Source organism: Solanum pennellii, chromosome 4 (genome assembly GCF_001406875.1).
Source record: "Solanum pennellii chromosome 4, SPENNV200".
Taxonomy (NCBI): Eukaryota; Viridiplantae; Streptophyta; class Magnoliopsida; order Solanales; family Solanaceae; genus Solanum; species Solanum pennellii.
Window position 1 is genome coordinate 44,312,957 of NC_028640.1, and position 8,544 is coordinate 44,321,500.

Sequence of the window (8,544 nt, forward strand, 5' to 3'; positions counted from 1 at the left end):
ATCATAAGCCACATACTTTACATTTGACCCAACATACTTAATGAACTACATAGAAGAACTCATTATAAGACTATATGCAGGTCAATACTTCCAACATCATCATAGTAAGACAATAGTCAACATTAACATACTTGGACTTTACTTCATAAAGACATCTTAGAATCCTACTCATAATCTCATTCTAAGCCTACTAGTGCAATGTATATGTGAAGTCCCATAACCTCACACATACTAAGTAAACCTAAAAAGAGACTACAAGCCTTAACATGTACTTCATATATCAACCATGATACTATAGTCAACAACATGCACACCAAGTAGGATCTTCGTCATGTGGTCACCAAGACCAACATTATGCATACAAGGTAAGACCTCATCATATAGACTCAATAGGTTTCATACCATGCATATCACCATAACAAGTAGACAACACAATAATGTCATTCATAAGAAACATAAACATATACATATACGTTAAAACACCTTTCGAGGACTCCCTTCAAGAGCTACTTGTGCAATGCATAGGTAAAGTCTCATACCTTCACCTACAATAAGCAACTTCCCTTAGGTTATCCTATTTAGGTTCCATTTATTTACTTCCATTGTCCATTTTACTTTAGGTAAATCTTAGCCTTAACCTAAAATAATACCATGTAAGCCAAACATGGAATTTGGTATCATGGAACCCCACACCAAGAAGAGGTGTCCTACTTGCCAAGGTATAACATTAGTTTAATACTAGAATCTAGGTGGATCCACTTGCTAGGTCCTAAGGGCAACATAGTTATGGAACTAGGAGATGTATATTGAAACCCTCTTTATGAACTTAGGCATTATAGTTTCCAATTCATAAGACCATTTGGTGAACAAGCCTTCCTCACTAGGAAGGGGCACCTTCTCATTTAATCATGTTCACTCGGCTCTAAGATAAGTTCCCTTTATTCAAAAGTCTTTATTAACTTTACTTCATAAAAATGTCATTATGAAAATTAATCCATCATATGCTTAGCTAACAGGCTATATATGAGAAAGTCCTTTCATCAACCTAAATCGTCTGAGAAAACCTTTCACATGGACATAGAATATTCAAGAACAATCTAGTTTATAGTACAATTAAGCAAACCTTTCAAAAGACCCTCTCTTTACTAGATCATCATACATATTTCATCATGCATTCATTCATGTGTGTACATGTTCATATATGAGGAAACCTTTCACATACTACATTTAGACACTACACATATGCATACTTCATCATATGATCTACTTTATATCATAGCGTATACTTTCATATGTATATCTTAATTCATTCTGTCATATCATGTACATAGAGTAATCACCCTAGGAACTATTCTATTAAAATAGACATGTGCAATGTATAGACAAAGGCCCATACCATTTCCTACACTATTACACCTATCAAGTCCTCCTAGTTAAGATACATTCATACTTTCATAGACATATACTTTGCATGCATAGTACTAGACACTAGTGCATATGAGAATTTACCTTTCATTAGACGCCATGAACCTATACTACTTGTAAGCATGCATGAGGTGTGAGTGTGTGCACATTGGACAACATGATCACATAATGGCTATCAACACAATATTGAGGCATCCACCCTCTTAAGACCACAATCCACGTTCATGCATATAGCACACACCACATTATAGCATAGGAGACAAGACAATTTCAACATTTCAATTCTAGACTCCTATTAGTTGCTAAGATCACATATTCATATAGGGGTATATAGGTAGAAGTCATACTAAACAAGTGTATTCAATCATAAATCATGTAGACCATACCTAACAGTAACTTAGTCGTTCACATGCTCATAACATTTGCAATACACCCTACATCATAAACTAGAATGGGAGACTAGGCACAATACTTCACATTGGGTGATCATCATTACAACACATTTATGATAAAATTGCCTTCAAGGCCATGATCACATCACATATGCATTGACAATAAGGTAAACACCGCCACTATAAGTGTACCATACCACATAATGTTATTCAAGTCCAATTCAACTATCAATTCTATATAAAAGTAGATGAAGTAGGACAAACTCAATAATTCCCAAGCTTTGATCATCATTGATCAATACTCATAATTTAACCTCAATACATGTATAATATAGTATCTAAAGGTATCATAAAATAAACAAAATCATAATTCAATAACTGTAGGATCAAGATCACATTAAGTACATTACATTATTACTTTTATAGAAAGTAGGGGAATATAGGTCAAGCTTATCAAATCCCTAAACCTTGATCATCATTGATAACTCATCAACAATTCACCATAAATTTGAATACAAACAATAGCCAAAGATACAATTACACAAACGAGATAACAATCCATAATCATCTCAACAAGATCACATTACCCACATCATAAGCTAAATTGAGATTTTGTACAGGAACTTTTTAGATGAATGGTTATCTAAATTTAAAGTATCACCATACCTAATTATAGGAGAAAAACGCTAAAACTTGATACAGAAACCATCACAATTTATCAACCATGTTGTTCTTGAGCTTCATCTCAAATGAAGGTTTCTAGAGAGGTTTTTGTTTTGAGAGGGAAGTCTAATTTTTGAATAATGCATTGGAATGGGAATTTCATGTTACTAATATACCCAAAAATACAAAATATAACTTCCTAGGGTTAGTTTAGTATGTGGGGTGAATTTCTTATTCACCCTTTAGCATTGCAGCGTCCATGCTGCAGGACTGCAGGCAGCATTAACGTCCACCAAGCTAAGCCTTGTAGACCCATCGACGGGCCGTGCTGGAAACTGTCGTTTTGGTATGAGGCTCAACACTTGGGGGATTAATTTTCAAGGCTATGTATGGGACTATGCCCCCCCTCCATCGACGGGGCGTCAGCCTGGCTACGGAGCGTCGTTCTAGGCTCGTCGATTGACACTGCCAAGGCAGTGTCTAGGCAGCCTTTAGGTCCTCCACAAGGACCCTTTTGGGTGGTCCTTTGGGACTCGTTCCCATACGTTTCGAATGCCAATACAATCATATACAAGTTAAGGACCTTTCGTATCAATATCAACCAAAACGCACACATAAAACATGTCGAGACACACAAGCACGTCTCAAGGTTAACTTTGAAATGTTATAGGAAGTTCGTGGACGTTACCTCCAAATCACTTCAAATAAAGTATACATACTGTAAAACACTTATTTAACATATTTTAAACCTTTTTATACACATGTGAGGCTCTAAGCAACTTAATTCATTTTGAGGAACCCTACAAATGGGTACTACTTAGTTTAGGTAAGGGTATGAGACTTTACCTATGCATTGCACAAGTTGTCCTTGAGGGGAGTCCTAGGAGGAGTTCTTATGCAGTTATGTTATGAATGAAATGCATGATGTTGGTTCTATGAAATAGTGCTCTTAAATGATGTTGGTTTCATTTGATGAGCTTGATATTGGTCTAAATTTTTATGTAAAAGATGACTACACATGATATGATGTTATATGATGAAAAGGCATTACTTATGGTCTCTTTACTAGTTTACTTGATTTATGAGGGGTTATGGGAGCTTCACATGAGCATTGAACTTGTAGGCTTGGGTTGGGATTGTGAGTAAGAGTTTTATATGCTTTGATGATATGAACTCTAGAACAATTCTTGTATATGATTATGAATATGCCTTAATGTTGTTGTGATTATTGACTTGTATATGCTCTTGTGTGTGCATAAAGGCTTTCAAAGTGACTTAGCAACGTTTTTAAAGGAAATATCCCTTTGTACATGTCTTCAAAGGTTTTAATTGAATATGTTTTCATACTTAGTACATGTGGTTTGTACTAACCCATATTCTCTCTATTTCTACAAATATGAAGGTTCGGGCCATTTAAGAGCTTTAAGACCATTTTCAAGGAAGACTTGGATATTTCCCAAGTTGTTGGTGAGTCCTCAAGTCCTAGAATGATGCCACTATTCTAGCTTTACTATTTAACTATGTCTAAGACAATGTTCATTTCGTATCTTTTGAGACTTGTTGTAAGTCCTATATGGGACATATTGTAATAGTGTAAGGGCTATGTCCCAAACATTGTAATTCTCTAATAGATGGTTACTTGTGAGACAATAGTATATTATGTTGTTAAATGAGAAGTCTATGTATACTTCATATTTAAAGTTTTAATTTTTCTACATTTTATCTACGTATGATATTCAACGATGTATGGTAAGGGCTAGTCTAAAACCTCTTCGAGGACGAAGATGTCGGTTACATCTAAATGGTGTTCCCCGGTCGTGACAACTATATGAGTTGGGAGTTCTTTTTTGGTATAAGATTCAAGTGGTTTGAAATCTGCCCCATTTGAGCTTATGTAGCTTGATATAAATCAAATGAGAAGTGACGATTTGATTTAAAGAGGAGAAACCAGTTTTCATCTTCTTGAAAACTTTATTAGAACATTCAGCCTTATTGAGAATATGAGCAAGTATATATTTGGTCCTAAAGATTTTGGGATCGGCATTGGTATCCTTTTACTTTGATTTATCATGAGAAGGGACATAATGATCTTTTTAACTTTCGCACTCTGTCCAACCATTACTTCAATCAAGCCATTCCCTTTCACGGTCTCTCCAATTTCCATTTCTTTCTTTGTTCCAACCTTGAACCATATCATGCCTATTTTTAGGTAGGACAATAACCCCACGCTTGGTTCATCAAGAATTACACATTTTCATTATACAAGACCTCATATTTTTCATCTTCACTATATTTTCCACCATTGACAACCGTAACATTCAGATTTCTCGAACCACATCCCTTCACCTACATATTTTAGTGGTCCATTTGTATCATCATCTTAGCTATATTCTTATCCTTCTCTTGATCCTTCAATATTTTCTCTTTGAAATAGACAGGGAGGTAGGGGTCATCTCATCTTCTAGTTGATTTGCCCCCTCAATGATTTGGTCGAGTGATCTATAGAAGACTAGCAAACATATCTTTTCAGGAAGACCATGAGTGGGACCTTGGATCAATATTTCCTAAAAGTGCAGTCACGTCTCATGAAGACGCTCTCCATCAATCCGATGATATCATACCAAAGTTGTAGCATCTTTGAAGGTAAGAAGAATCTCTCAAAAAATGACTCAGTCAACTCATCCCATGAGGAGAGAAAATATTTTGGTATATCTCCCAACCATGTGGTAGCTTCTACGGTTAATGAGAAATGAAATAGCTTCAAATGAATTATCTCTAGAGATATGTTCTTGAAAGAGAAAGGATCGAACACATCAATAATATTGTTGAGATGATCGAATTAATCCTCGTGAACCATTACTCCGAAAATTCTCTGGCAACAACATTAGTTTTGATATCTCTCAACTTCACACCTTATGAATCAATATGTAGGCGACCATATTCATATTAATAATCCAATGAATGGTCAAGAGTAATTCACCTTATATATGATGTATCTCAAGCACTAAAAAATTGTATGTTTATCTAATTTAGACATAAATGTAAATTGGAGGGGGGGATTTTATTAATAATTCAGATTCGGTTAACAAGATGTTAACAAGTGTCGGTAGAGAAATCTTAGAATTGTGCGTACATAGATGCTAATTTCACAAAAATGGGTATATTAAATTGCTAAAATCAGTTGATTATCAACGGGTAGGCTAGATTTATGATAGTGACAACTATTTATCAATCAGGTATCATATTGTCGCATCCCAAATTACATCTTAGACGTGACATAGTGTATAAGATCACAAGAGGATTTACACAAGCCTCTTAACAAACATATATACAATATAATAGACAAAAGCAAGAAATCTTATACAAATAAAAGATTTTGATATTTAAACGGATATCTATTATAGTTTTTCATCTAGTAGATAAGAAAAAGTGGTCGGAAAGTAATCCGTACACCACATACAATGTCCGAAGACTAAAACATAAGGAAAATGTAATGAAGATGACATGGTCATTGGAACATGAGGACTCACAAAGTCATCAACTTCGAACGTCAAATGATCACTAACTAGCCAAGAGTGGAAGGAGACGAAACGTCACACCTTACATTATTAAACAACGTAGGCACAAGTATGAATTAGTACATAGAATGTATTAAGTATGAGGGATATGTATACAAACATGAAACATGATCATAAGGGGACATTATTGAAAACATAATATACATGACTAAGCTAAACATAGAAAAACCTTTTAAAGAGACATCATAAATCATGAACATGGTCAATACATTTTAAAATCATGAGTAAATCTTCATAAAAACCTTTAAGTAAAACTTAGTTCATTTTGTGGGATATATGTTATCAACAAACATAGACCACGTAAATCACAACGTGAAATTCGATGTTTTGCTCCCACACCAAAAATAATGTCATTACTTGACAAGGCAAGGACCTTAGATTTTAGCTTAGGTGGATCCACTAGTTGTCGCTTATACAATCCTACTGTAGCATGTAGTTGGGAACAAAGAGATTGCTACTAGAGACCGACCTCTACAGACGGGAGAGATTTCATCTCAATATTCTCTAAGTGCTAAGTAAAATCCCATCAAAACTAGTCATAAACGAAAACATATCATCATCCATGGAAAATCACAATTAAGTTATTAGTCCAAGCCTAAGACATCATAGAGTATCTCCTTAAACTATGTCCGAGACAAACTTTTACTAATCATGATTTACTAATGTGAGAAGAAAACCTTTCACAATCCATGTATATGTAAGAAAATCCTTTCACAATTAATTGGTTCTTATCTTAATGTAACCTACATCATAAAACATCATTTATAATAAATTATGCATAAATTTCATAAATTCATATTTTTTAGAGTTCATAATCAAAATCATGAACAATGCACGAGTTTATATGAAATCAATTGGATTGCATGTAATTGAGTAGAAACAATCATAATAATAACAAAATCAACTAATTGAATCAACATAATAGAACCCCTAAATAATTGAATGTAAACCTAATCAATTTGATTGGAAATTGAACTTTAAAAAATTGAGAAATCTTGGAGCTCAATGGGTTAATGGAACCAATTGATGAAACCCTACTTACCTGCTTATTCAAAGTCCAAAAGAAATGGTGAAAAAAGGACACTTGATGCTTGAAAACCCTACCCTTCTTCTTGACATAGCGTTTTGGAGGTGAATTTTGTGATTCGAGTGAATGAGTGAGTTCGAAAATTTCAGAGGTATAAAAGTAGTTATAAAACTTAGAAATAGGAGTAAAAAGACATAGTATAGATAATTAATGCATAGGAAAGACCCAAATATCCTTTAAAAATAATTGTCAGACAGACTTACGGTTTGGACCTATGAACACTAGAAATTCATGTGGACCATAACGGTCAATCGTAGGTTGAGTTTGATACGAGGGAACAAATATTTATTTTTAATCATTATTTGTCTCATATTTAGTGTTTACATTTGTTCTTTTTGAGCATAAATTTTATGGATTGTTCTTAATAGTGTATTTTATTTGTAGGTGTAAGTTGACATAAAATTGAAAAAGTTTGGAGCTAAAACGAATTAAAGATGGAAGATTATAGAAGGAAATTAAGAAGATAGATTAATGGGTTAAAATCTGTAAAATAATACATAAAGTAAATTTGCAATAACAATTGCAAACTGCTGCCACATGTACAAATATGAAGATAGGCACAATTGGAACACACTGTTCACGAGGAACTCAATTCCGTTTGGATTTTGGTTTCCTAATATATTTTGGACTCAATTATTTTATTTAGGGTTTTCTACATCTATAAATAGCCCATGGAAATCAATCATAGGGCATCAAGTAGAAAGTCAATACTTTTTCGAGTTCCTTTCTTTCTTTTCTTAGAGATTCATGGTTAGCACTACTAAACGGACAATGAAGACGCAGTCCGTTGCTTTATTGGTCAAAAGCGACAAAAATGCGATGCATTTACTTCAGTCGCTTTTTGGCACGACGCTTTTCAAAAAGTGACAGAATTGTCGCTAAAAACCTACGAAATGCGTCGTATTTTGATTATTTATTTTAAAAAGGCGACGAACTCTGTCGCTATATTTTAATTTTTTTAAAATAAAAATTCCAAAAGGCGATGCAGTCCGTCGCTTTTTTGGAAATTCAATTTTTTGAAAATCTCATAAAATCGACAGACAAAAAGGCGATGCAGTCCGTCTCTTTTCTACGTTTTAACTTTTTTAAAAACCTAGAAAAGTGACGGACTAAACTACACTAGAGGTGGCAAATGGTCGGATTGAATTGATTTTGCATGGGTTGAATATGATTTGAGATAAAATGGGTTGGATCATAATCCATCCAAATATAATATGGTCAAATATGGATTTGGTCAAAATGGTTCTAACCCATTTAACCAAATTTGTTTTTCAAAAACATAAATGTACCCCGGGGCACCCCTCCCCCCTCCACCTTTCACCGGCCTACCCCTAAAAAAATATTTTTCAAAAATAAAAAAAAATCTGTTTTTCAAAAAAAAAAAAATTAACCCCCCCCC